Source organism: Pristiophorus japonicus, chromosome 12 (genome assembly GCF_044704955.1).
Source record: "Pristiophorus japonicus isolate sPriJap1 chromosome 12, sPriJap1.hap1, whole genome shotgun sequence".
NCBI lineage: Eukaryota > Metazoa > Chordata > Chondrichthyes > Pristiophoridae > Pristiophorus > Pristiophorus japonicus.
In genome coordinates this window covers 18,431,225-18,444,799 of record NC_091988.1, presented here as the reverse complement: position 1 = coordinate 18,444,799, position 13,575 = coordinate 18,431,225, and positions in this window count along the sequence as shown.

The window sequence follows — 13,575 nt, the reverse complement described above, 5'->3', positions numbered from 1 at the left end:
TGCATGCCTCTATTTATAAAGCCCAGTATCCCGTATGCTATTTTTAATCACTTTCTTAACCTGCCCTGCCACCTTCAATGATTTATGCACATATACCCCCAGGTCTCTCTGTTCCTGCACCCCTTTAGAATTGTACCCATTAGTTTATATTGTGTCTCCTCGTTCTTCCTACCAAAATGTATCATTTCGCACTTTTCTGCGCTAAATTTCATCTGTCATGTCCGCCCATTCCACGAGCCTGTCTATGTCCTCGAAGTCTATCACGATCCTCCTCGCTCTTCACTATACTTCCAAGTTTTGTGTCATCTGCAAATTTCGAAACTGTGCTCTCTGTACACCCAAGTCCAAGTGATTACTATATATCAAGAAAAGCAGTGGTCCCACTACCGACCCCTGGGGAACAGAATCTGTGCTAAATGGAATAGATTCAGAACAGTTCTAGCAGCTCAAAACTGGGCATCCTGAGGCACCATGGGTCATCACAATCTGTAACCTCATGGCCCAGCATATACCTCGCTCCACCATTACCATCAAGCCAGATGACCAACTCTGGTCCAAAGAGTACAGCAAAGTATGCCATGAGTAAGACCAGGCATGCCTGAAACAAATGTAATAAATGTAATACTGTACTAATTTATGAATGTACACTTTTATCTTTGGTATGAACCAAATACTGATTGGCAGCAGGATATTGGCCGAGAAATTCGTGAACACCACAAAAGCTGCTGGTGCCACTGCGGGTGGTGAAAATGGTAGTGCTGGCAGGACTGATAAATTGGCGCTGGGGTCTAATTAACATCAGCCCAGCGCTAAACTCACTGTGCAATGCCGTACTGGTGGCATTTGACCCAGCAGGAGGCCCCAGTGTAGTGTGGCTGTAGCATCACTGCAGCAAGAATAGCCTTCTCTGAAAGTGAGGCTGTCATTTAACAAAGCAGTGCAGTCTCTTAAAGGGGAACTGCTTTCTGAAATGAAAAAAATTAAAATCATGTAAAAATGGGGAGTTTTTAGCCCTGACTGCTCAACTGCCTTCTGAAAAAAAACGTTAAAAATAATTCCAAAATGGGAGTCTTCAGCTCTGAAAGCTGAACTCCCTTCCGCACCTACAAAACAGGCAAAAGTGCTTCAGCACTAGCACACATGGCTCAGCAAGCCAGAGAAGGGGCACCTAGGGTCTCGCACGCATCACTCCAGCTTTGTGCTGATGTTCCACATTCTCACCACTCTTTGGGTAAAGAAGTTTCTTCTGAAACCCCTATTGAATTTCTTGGTGACTATCTTATATTGATGGCCTCTAGCTATGTTCTTCCCCACAAGTGGAAACATTCTGAGGCTGAAATTGCCCCTCTCCTTAAGGCCTGTAACCACCGCAAATTGGAGGCCATGCTGCGGAGTGGAGTGGCCGCTGACTTTTCGTGGCATGGCCGCTGATAGCCCAATTGCCCTCCTGAGGTTTCCCAGTGGTGCCCCGATCCCACCCCCCCCCCACCCCCCCCGGACCGCTCCGCTGCTGCCAATCCGTGATAAGCACATCATCACCGTGCGCACCGCCAATCTACCTCCCTGACGGCAACATTTCCCTCTGAAAATCTTCGGTCCGCCCGGCGGTGCCAAAACAAGCTTTTTCCCAGTGGTCCAGTGAGGCTGTGGCCTTCTGTAGCGGTGGTATGGCTTCCCGGGTTTGGCCAGGCCGCCAACAGGCAGCCTGGCACCCCCTCTTGGTCCGGCTCGAACCCTCCCTGGTGGCCCAGTGGGCCAAAGTTTTAAAATGGCGAAGGCTCTCCCCTTTAAGTGTGGTCAATCTGCACCACACTCAACTTCCGCCCCTTAGGTGTTGCCATCGCCTTGTATCCGCCCCTCTCGTGTAGTTACCGCCCCATATCCGCCCCTCTCGTGTAGTCACCGCCCCATATCCGCCCCTCTCGTGCAGTCACCGCCCTCGTTAAGAGCAACTTCCAGATCCGAATAAAAAAAACACAACAAAGAGTGGAAGTTTGTTCAGGTGATCTCAACCACAGTTGCGGTAAAAACCATTGAAACAGGGTGCGTGCACCCCATTTCGCACGGGGGGCAATTTTGGCCCCTCTCTGTATCCACTCTATCAAAACCGTTCATTATTTTAAAGACCTCTATTTGGTCACACCTCAGCCATTTTTTGTCAAGAGAAAAGAGACTCAGCCTGTTCACCCTTTCCTGATATTTATACCTTCGCATCGCTGGTATCATCCTTGTAAATCTTCTCTGCACCCTCTCCAGTGCCTCTTTATCCTTTTTATAATATGGTGACCAAAACTGTATACTGTACTCTAAGTCTAGTCTAACCAAAGTTCGATACAGGTTTAGCATAACTTCACTACTTTTCAATTCTATACCTCTAGAACTAAACCCTGGAGCTAGGTTTGCTTTTTTATGGCCTTGCTAACCTGTGTCGCGACTTTTCGTGATTTGTCTATTTGTGCTCCGAGATCCCTCTGTTCCTATACCCCTAGATATGAAGGGGCTGAAATTGCCCTCCGCCCGAAACGGGGTACACCTACCGACTTTTAAGTGTTCCGTCTGCCCCAATGCATGGGGCGGCCACTCCGGCGATTTTCAGCACTTTGTTCCTTGTTTCTGGCTGGAGCAGTGTTGGTGTCGGGAGAGGGGCAGAAGTGCGGACGGGTTGGAGTGGCCATCGCCAGCGGGGCGGAAGTGGGGGTGGGTCGGAACGGCTGTCGCTCCAAGTCATCAGTGCTGCGCTGATGACTTCAGCACGTCGCTAACGCGTCACAATAGCAGTTAAAGGGGAGGGCTGCTGCAATCTCTGCAGCCACGTTAGTGGCAAACACCAGCCCACCAGGGAGGGTTTTCGGCTGGTGCCAGGCTGCCTGCCGGTCGAACCCGTGGGCATAATTGTCGGCATGAACTGGCAGTCGGCCGACAATAAAAGATAAGATGGAGTCGCCAGCAATGCGACCTCCCCTTTAAGGACGGATGTGCCGCCCAACCACAAACAGCTTCCCGGTAAAGGGTTGGCGCATGCCCGACGTGGCGGGAACATGGGCAGAGCGGAAACCCATTCTTGCCACTCCCAGCCCGGGGACAATTTCGGACGGGTAGGCCTATCCGTCTGCCCCTGGTTGGTAAGGCCTCTCCGCTCCATTCCCGCCTCTTAGAGGCAGTAATGGAGGGGGCAATTTCGGACCCGCACCCTCCAAATAGCAAGTGACCGCCCTATAAGGCCTCCTCAGTTATGACTGTGCCCCCAATTTGGTGTCATCCACAAATTTAGAAATTGTAGGGCCGAAATTGCCCCACGCCCCGTCCAACGGCGGTAACCTCCCGGACCCGGGTCACTTATCGCCCAGGCCAGAAGTCCCGCCCCTGACATGGAATCGGCCTTTGTGCCCCTCAAATGAGGTAGAGCACTGTCTCAGGTGTTCCACCTCGTTGGAGGGGCATTGTCGAGGTGTCAGCGAGGTTCTGAGTGCAGCGCCCCATTGAAAAGGTCAGTGCTACGCAGAAGGTCTGTGTAGCGCTGACGTGCCACAACACCACTCCCCTTCAGTTAAAGCGGAGGGCCGCTGCAGACTCTGCAGACCCTTTGGTGCCCACCACTGGGCCACCAGGGACAATCTCAACCGATCCAGAGGCCGCTGTTGCCAGGCCAACGGAAGAGTTGTCCGGCAAGAAAAAAATAGTGGCCCAGGGCGCACACAGCCTCCCCTTTAAGGAGCGCTCTGGGTGGATGTTAGTGCCCCGTGACGCGGCCAACGGCCCACGCCAGTCTCGTATCCACGGGGCAATTTCTCCAGCAAGGCGCAAAGGGGGTTGACACGGGGCGGTGAGGTGTTGGTGGGCACGGCGATGACGTCATCACTGGGTGCGCGCTGGCTCGGGGCACAAATCGCGGGCTAAGGCGCTAACATCAAATCACCCCCAAAATCTCGGGGGCAATTTTGGCCCAGGCGCAACCGTCACCCGCCCCCGGAGGAAAAGACAATTGTGCCCCGTTAGCACCTCCTGGCCAAATCTGTTATATAAATTGTGAACAACAGTGGTCCCAGCATTAAGCCTTGTGGAACACCACTGCCCACCTTCTGCCACTGTGAATAGCTCCCTTTACCCTTGCTCTCTGCTTTCTGTCTTGACGCCAGCTAGCTATCCATTCTGCTACTTGTCCCCTGACTCCGTATTCTCTAACTGTGTTCATCAGTCTATTATGGATACCTTATCGAAGATCTTTTGAAAATCTAGATAATTACATCTACTGCATTACCATTGTCTACTCTCTCTGTTACCTCTTCAAAAAATTCAATGAGGCAGGTTAAGTGACTTTCCCTTTTGAAATCCATGCTGACTATTCATTGCTATATTTTTGGCTTCTAGATGTTCTTCCATTTTCTTCTTTAGTAGGGATTCCATTATGTTTCCTACCACTGATGTTAAGCTGACTGGTCTATAATTCCCTGGACATGTTCTGCCCCCCTTCTTAAATATAGCTATTACATTAGCTATCTGCCAATCCTCTGGCACTATATCTTTTTCTAACAAATTATTAAATATGTGTACTAATGCCTCTGCTATCTCTTCCCTAGATTCATTTAAACTGTGTTAATTCAATCCTTCCAGACCAGGGATTTTATCCTATTTGAGTTTGATTAGTTCATATATCCCCTCTATGTATTTTAAATGTACTGCTCATCATCCAATGTCATGTTCACCTGTTCTATTTTCATGGTAAAAACTGAAGCAAAATAATGATTTAATATTTCTGCCATCTCTCTATCGTTACCTGTGGTATTATCCCACCCCATCCATCCTCTTTTCATTGATGTGCCTATAAAATATTTTACTATTTTGTTTTATGCTCCTTGATCATTTAATTTCATAGTTCCTCTTTGCCTTCCTAATTGTTTTTTTTAATTTCTCTCCTAATCTCTTTGTAGTCTCCCTTATCATGCACTCCCCTGCTTCTATGTACTTAATGTATGCTTCTTTCCTTCCCCTCAATTGTTCCCTTATGGCATTATTTATCCCTGGAGTCACATTAGTGTTAAGCTTGTTCTTTACTTTTAGTGGACTATATTGTTACTGCACTCTGTTAAATGTTTTCCATTGGTGTTCTACATCATTGTTTGTCAATATTGTTGCCCATTTTATATTCCCAAGTTCTATTCTTAGTCCTTCAAAATCATCTTTTCTCCAATCTATTACCCTGGTTTTCGTTATACTTATGTCCTCTTGAATTATCATCTTAAAGTGTGTTATATTATGGTCACTATTGCCTAGATGTTCCCTTATGTTACTTCTCTTATGTGCTCTGGTTCATTCCCCATTACTATATCCAATAGTGATTCCCGCCTTGTTGAGCTTTTTATGTATTGGGTTAGAAAGGAGTCCTGTATACATTGTAGGAACTCCATTCCCCATTACCTACCTCTTCTGTCCAATTAATATCGGGGTAGTTGAAATCCCCCATGATTATTATTCTATGTTTTTTACTCATTTCCCTAATTTCTCTGCATATTTCTTCCACTATTAGGTGGCCTATAGACTATACCCATTCATGCGATTGATCCTTTATTATCTTTTATCTATATCCATATGGATTCTATTTTTGTCTTGCTGATAACTGCGTCACTTTTTTCTACAGTCATTATTTTATCTCTAATAAGTACAGCTACTCCAACTCCCCTTTTCCCTCTCTATTTTTTCTAAATATGTTATACCCTGCAAAGTTTAATTCACAGTACTGATTTTTCTGTAGCCATGTCTCCGTAGTCCCTACTGTGTCTGGTTCCTCGCAATGCATGATTGCCTCCAGCTCCCCAGTTTTATTACAGACACTGTGTGCATTGCGTACAGACAGTTTAACTCATTTTTAATAGGATTTCCTCTCGCTTTATGTTTAACCATCTTTTTAGACATTTGGGGGCCGAAATTCATCAACTCATCGCCCACTGCCGCCGAAATTCCTCGTGAAGATCCGCCCTGTGCATTTTCGATGTGGCCTGGAGCGGGTGGGAGGGTGAGCCGCCGGGACGTCAGCAGACGGCTGAGTGGCGCAACAGACCCCTCGCCCGCCGAGTTCCCATATTGATGCGGGCGGGAGTCGGCGGCAGAACGGTGGTGGACTGCTGCGAGGAGGCTGGTCTGTCCCCGACGGTAAGTACGAAGAACCTGAAACAAAGGTTAGTGAACATTTTATGGTTTTTTTTCCCACAGCGACTTACCTGGATGGGACCCCCTGAAGGTCTTCCGATAGCTTTTTTTATTTTTTACTGATGATTTTTTTTTTTCAGGTCTTCGACCCTCCGTGGGCCCGACTCCATCCTCAGCGGCACTTGGGCAGCAAGCTCCTCTGCAGCCGAGAATGAGACCTCCCGCCCGCTGTTGCCCAGATTGGTGGCGTACGTCGTCTATTTGCTGCCTGCCGACCTTTGAGGGACCTCGGCGATGAATATCCCGCCCAAAGTACCGTCTGGTACCTCGGTGGCCATCGGCGGCACCTTGGGCGGCACTTGGGCGGGCGGGGGCCTTGATCAAAATCGGCCCCTTGTTCTTTAACTTATTTATTCCCTTTATTACTGTATTCTTTCCTATGCTCTCTTTTCCTGTTTTGTTTATATTTAGGCTAGTTACATTTCTTGTAGAAACCCTCCCCCCAGCTTACTAGTTTAAAGCCTTTGCCATCTCCCTATTTACCCTTTCTGCTAGGACACAGGTACCATCCCAGTTCAGGTGCAGCCCGTCCCATCGGTGCAGCTCCTTCCATTCCCAGAACTGGTGCCAGGAATGGAACCCCTCTTTCCCACACCATCCCTTTAGCCACGTGTTAATTCTCCTGATCTGTCTGCTTTTATGCCAATTTGCACGTGACTCGGGCAATAATGCTCGAGGTCTTGCTTTGTAATTTAGAGCCTAATTACTGAGATTCTTTCAGCAGGACCTCCTCCCTGTTCCTACCTATGCCATTTGTTCCAACATGGACCACGACAACTGGATTACCCCCTTCCCTTTCCAAGTTCCTCTCCAGCTACTGTGGGATATCCCTTACCCTGACACCAGGTAGGCAACACACCCTTTGAAATATTCATTCTTCCCTTCAGAGGACGCTATCTAACACTCTAATTATAGAGACCCCTATCACTAACACATTTCTATTTTACTCCTCCCCGCCTTGTACAGCCTTCTGAGCCACGGTGCCTTGGTGTGCATTGTGGCTGTCCTCTCTGCAGTCTTTCTCCTTGTCCTCACAGGATCGAGTATATCGTATCTGTTGGACAGGATCAATGTTTGCGGGACCTCCTGCTCAACCTCTCTTAAAGCCCCGCTACCCGGCTCCCTAACAGTTGCACCCTCCCTTTCCTGAAGCTGTGCTTTCCTCTGGGGTGTGACTGTATTCTGGGTAAAACTGTCTAGAAATTCCTCCCCCTCCCATATGTGTCAGAGTGTCTCCAACTCGCACTCCAGCTCAATGACTCTGAGCCGGAGAGATTCGAGCTGGAGACATCTGTCGAAATCTCGACTCACAATATACGACTCTGACACCTTCAGCTCCGGCAGATGTTTTTAAAATTTTTACTTGCAGTAAGGGAAGAGTCTCACTCAGTCAAAGGCTAAGTGAAGACCTCCCAAATGATACAGTTTCACAAAGTATTTATACAGTAAAGAAACAAGCTATGGTCCCATCCTGTGTATGCCTTTGCAGTGAGTGAATACAGATAGAGTTAATTACCACATCCTTGTCTTGACATCGTTTCCAAATGTCTCCTTTGTCAGGGTTATTAGTGGGCCAGTCAGCCATTTCTCGATTAGTATGTGATAATGTGCTATTGCCGGCCCTATATTGTGTCAGGATGGTCCAGTTTCCTGGTCAGTTATTTGGGCCCATGATGGGTGGTACTTGTCTCAGCAGGACAGTCTCAACGCTATCTGGTGGCTAGTAATCAGCTATCAGCCGTTTCAAGCCAGGCTTAGCTGTTAATGCAAACAGACTGCCTGTTGCAGAAATTTCTGGAAGGACCAGGACTCCATTTTGTGTTTTTATATCAAAAAGGGTACAAAATACAGTGTGATGCAGCTTAGATAAAAATACATTTCCACACATCTCCTGCAGACGTGTTCACTCGGGACAGTCTCGCTGTCCACAAACTTCCACATACCGCACAGTGTTTATTTCATTGATAGGGAACACCTTCCATAACCCATATGTGACTTTAATCCTAAAGTCAAAGGTTATGTTTTCTTAATAATGGAATAAACTTCATATTCCAGAGGACTTCGATATATTTTATGAAAACGATTGATTAGTCATTCTTATCATTTGCTATTTCTCAAATAACAAATAGCAGATTTTAGAGAATCTTATATTTATTCTACCTGAATTAGAACTTGTGCCATTTATTTGAAAAAAGTGACCATAGTTGAATATGGATTGGAAAATATAGCTAGAGTTGATTTGGTAGTAGGATGAGAAATGACCTGAGGTGATTTCACTCAGATTAAACTGAAGCAATTGAAAAGGAAATTTAATATACTCTATTTACATGACAACCCAGGGTGATGACATCAGCTTGACCTACAAACCTCCCCTTAGGTGGCTCCATGCAGCATGTGAAGTAGATTGAATTAATCTGATTTTTGACTCCATGTATAAGTAGGGTTTTACAGTAATTGTTACTCCCATTGGAGGTGTTCTGATGATTAATGATGCATACATTCTCCCATGTTTTAGTGAAGTAAGGCAGAAAAACTAGAAAATGAACTCAGATGTGAATATGAGGGATCATTGTTTAATGAAATATATTGGGGGAGAAATTGGCTAACCCCTGAAAACGGGCGACAGGATCGCAGTATGCCATTAATTCGCAACCGTTCATTGAGTTGTTGGCAGCACGGTAAATTTGCACTGCCTGCTGTTTTACATGATAGTTGCATGCAACCAGCACTGTTCATTGGCTGCACACATTAGCATGGTGCTCGATATCGCAAGTGACGAGCATGACTTAAAGGCAGCCTGCACTTCTTAAAGGAGAGATGCATTGTGGCTACAAGAAGTGGTGGGAGTCATTTGAAAATTGGTTCTGTGCTCTGATACTTTGAGCAATGGCTAAACATGCAAGAGAGCAAGCACCAAGGTTTTCAGACACTGCAATAGAGGTCTTGCTGGAAGAGTTGGAAAGAGGGAGAGATGTATCTGCAAGTGTGGGGGAAGTATATCCACCTCCAGCTCCTGACGGTCCACGTTGCGGAATTGGAGCTGAGGGTGGATTCACTCTGGAGCATCCACGATGCTGAGAATAACGTGAGTAGCACGTGTAGTGAGTTGGTCTTACCACAGGTGAAGGGTCCACAGCCAGATAGGGAATGGAAGACCAGCAGGAAGAGCAGTGCAGGGAAGGTAGTGCAGGGGTCCCATGCAGTCATCCCCCTGCAAAACAGATACACCGCTTTGAGTACTGTTGAGGGGTATGACTCATCAGGGGAGGGCAGCAGCAGCCAAGTTCATGGCACCGTGGCTGGCTCTGCTGCACAGGAGGGCAGGAAAAAGAGTGGTAGAGCTATAGTGATAGGGGATTCTATTGTAAGGGGAATAGATAGGCGTTTCTGCGGCCGCAACCGAGACTCCAGGATGGTATGTTGCCTCCCTGGTGCAAGGATCAAGGATGTCTCGGAGCGGGTGCAAGACATTCTGAAAAGGGAGGGTGAACAGCCAGTTGTCGTGGTGCACATTGGTACCAACGATATAGGTAAAAAAAGGGATGAGGTCCTACGAGACGAATTTAAGGAGCTAGGAGCTAAATTAAAATGTAGGATCTCAAAAGTAGTAACCTCGGGATTGCTACCAGTGCCACGTGCTAGTCAGAGTAGGAATCACAGGATAGCTCAAATGAATACGTGGCTTGAGCATTGGTGCAGCAGGGAGGGATTCAAATTCCTGGGGCATTGGAACCGGTAGGATCAGTACAAACCGGACGGTCTGCACCTGGGCAGGACCGGAACCAATGTCCTAGGGGGAGTATTTGCTAGTGCTGTTGGGGAGGAGTTAAACTAATATGGCAGGGGGATGGGAACCAATGTAGGGAGACAGAGGGAAACAAAATGGAGACAGAAGCAAAAGACAGAAAGGAGATGAGTAAAAGTGGAGGGCAGAAAAACCCAAGGCAAAAAACAAAAAGGGCCACTGTACGGCAAAATTCTAAAGGGTCAAAGTGTAATAAAAAGGCAAGCATGAAAGCTCTGTGCCTCAATGCGAGGAGTATTCGGAACCCAGGAGAGGGCACTGAGCTAGTTAGAGTTGGTGAGAGCTCAGATGAACAGGACCCCAAGAAAGAATGCAAAAGGTAGGAGGCAACAAAGCAGAGTAGCACTGGGGTTAGTCGAAACTACAAGGTGATAGGAAGGGACAATATGTATGAATATAAAGGGGCTGCAGAAGGGGTCAAAACTAAAAATCATGGTTTAAAAACTAGTATTAAAACACTCTACCGAAATGCATGCACCATTCGAAATAAAGTAAATGAGTTGATGGCACAAATCATTACAAATGGGTATGATTTGGTGGTCATGATCAGACATGATCATGAGCAGTCAGTCGAGGAAGCGGGAGCTCGGAGCAGCGCGAGTCCGGGGTCGGTGAGAGGCCTATAAAGGCCAACGGGAGTCAGGCAGTTCGAGCAGTCAGTCGAGGAAGCGGGAGCTCGGAGCAGCGCAAGTCCGGGGTCGGCGAGGGGCCTATAAAGGCCAGCGGGAGTCAGGCAGTTCGAGGAGGTGGGAGCTCGGAGCAGCGCGAGTCCGGGGTCGGCGAGAGGCCTATAAAGGCCAGCGGGAGTCAGGCAGTTCGAGGAGGTGGGAGCTCGGAGCAGCACGAGTCCGGGGTCGGTGAGAGGCCTATTAAGGCCAACGGGAGTCAGGCAGTTCGAGCAGTCAGTCGAGGAAGCGGGAGCTCGGAGTAGCGCGAGTCCGGGGTCGGCGAGAGGCCTATAAAGGCCAGTGGGAGTCAGGCAGTTCGAGGAGGTGGGAGCTCGGAGCAGCGCGAGTCCGGGGTCGGCGAGAGGAGTGCTTGTGCAGCTACAGGGAAAAGGCAAAAAAGAAGTAGAAAGAAACAGAAAGGTGACGTCACAGCCAAGGGGGTAAGTGATTGGCTGGTGATTGGTGAGTAGTTTTTCTTTTTTCTCTTCGAAAACAGTGAGTAAACTTGAGCATTGTTGTTGCCAATTTAAGTGTAACTAATGGTTAAGTCATGGCAGGAGAGCTCGGTCATGTGATATGCTCCTCCTGTACCATGTGGGAACTCAGGGACACTTCCGGTGTCCCTGACGACTACGTGTGCGGGAAGTGTATCCGCCTCCAGCTCCTGACAGACCGCGTTGCGGAATTGGAGCTGAGGGTGGATTCACTCTGGAGCATCCACGATGCTGAGAATGACGTGAATAGCACGTTTAGTGAGTTGGTCTTACCGCAGGTGAAGGGTCCACAGCCAGCTAGGGAATGGAAGACCAGCAGGAAGAGCAGTGCAAGGAAGGTAGTGCAGGGGTCCCCTGCGGTCATCCCCCTGCAAAACAGATACACCGTTTTGAGTACTGTTGAGGGGGATCACTCATCAGGGAAGGGCAGCAGCAGACAAGTTCATGGCACCGTGGCTGGCTCTGCTGCACAGGAGGGCAGGAAAAAGAGTGGGAGAGCGATTGTGATTGGGGATTCGATTGTAAGGGGAATAGATAGGCATTTCTGTGGCCGCAACCGAGACTCCGGGATGGTATGTTGCCTCCCTAGTGCAAGGGTCAAGGATGTCTCGGAGCGGGTGCAGGACATTCTGAAAAGGGAGGGTGAACAGCCAGTTGTCGTGGTGCACATTGGTACCAACGATATAGGTAAAAAAGGGATGAGGTCCTACGAGACGAATTTAAGGAGCTAGGAGCTAAATTAAAACGTAGGACCTCAAAAGTAGTAATCTCGGGATTGCTACCAGTGCCACGTGCTAGTCAGAGTAGAAATCGCAGGATAGCACAGATGAATACGTGGCTTGAGCACTGGTGCAGCAGGGAGGGATTCAAATTCCTGGGGCATTGGAACCGGTTCTGGGGGAGGTGGGGCCAGTACAAACCGGACGGTCTGCACCTAGGCAGGACCGGAACCAATGTCCTAGGGGGAGTGTTTGCTCGTGCTGTTGGGGAGGAGTTAAACTAATATGGCAGGGGGATGGGAACCAATGCAGGGAGACAGAGGGAAACAAAAAGGAGACAAAAGCAAAAGACAGAAAGGAGATGAGGAAAAGTGGAGGGCAGAGAAACCCAAGGCAAAGAACAAAAAGGGCCACTGAATGTAAAGGGGCTGCAGGAGGGGTCAAAACTAAAAATCATGGTTTAAAAACTAGTATTAAAACACTCTACCTGAACGCACGCAGCATTCGAAATAAAGTAAATGAGTTGACGGCACAAATCATTACAAATGGGTATGATTTGGTGGGCATTACAGAAACTTGGTTGCAGGGTGGCCAAGACTGGGAATTAAACATACAGGGGTATCTGACGATTTGGAAAGACAGACAAGAAGGGAAAGGAGGTGGGGTAGCTCTGTTAATAAAGGATGATAACAGGGCAGTTGTGAGAGACGACATTGGCTCTATTGAACAAAATGTTGAATCATTGTGGGTGGAGATTAGAGATAGTAAGGGGAAAATGTTACTGATGGGCGTAGTTTATAGGCCCCCAAATAATAACTTCACGGTGAGGCGGGCAATAATCAAGGGAATAATGGAGGCATGTGAAAAAGGAATGGCAGTAATCATGGGGGATTTTAACCTACATATCGATTGGTCAAATCAAATTGCACGGGGTAGCCTGAAGGAGGAATTCATAGAATGCATACGGGATTGTTTCTTAGAACAGTATGTTACAGAACCTACAAGGGAGCAAGCTATCTTAGATCTGGTCCTGTGTAATGTGACAGGAATAATAAACGATCTCCGAGTAAAAGATCCTCTCGGAATGAGTGATCACAGTATGGTTGAATTTGTAATACAGATTGAGGGTAAGGAAGTAGTGTCTCAAATGAGCGTACTCTGCTTAAACAAAGGGGACTACAGTGGGATGAGGGCAGAGTTGACTAAAGTAGACTGGAAACACAGACTAAACGGTGGTACAATTGAGGAACAGTGGAGGACTTTTAAGGAGCTCTTTCACAGTGCTCAACAAAAATATATTCCAGTGAAAAAGAAGGGCGATAAGAGAAGGGATAACCAGCCGTGAATAACCAAGGAAATAAAGGAGAGTATCAAATTAAAAACCAATGCGTATAAGGTGGCCAAGGTTAGTGGGAAAATAGACGATTGGGAAAATTTTAAACGACAACAAAGAATGACTAAGAAAGCAATAAAGAATGGAAAGATAGAATACGAAGGGAAACTTGCGCAAAACATAAAAACGGATCGTAAAAGCTTTTACAGATATATAAAATGGAAAAGAGTGACTAAAGTAAATGTTGGTCCTTTAGAAGATGAGAAGGGGGATTTAATAATGGGAAATGTGGAAATGGCTGATACCTTAAACAATTATTTTGCTTCGGTCTTCACAGTGGAAGACACAGAAA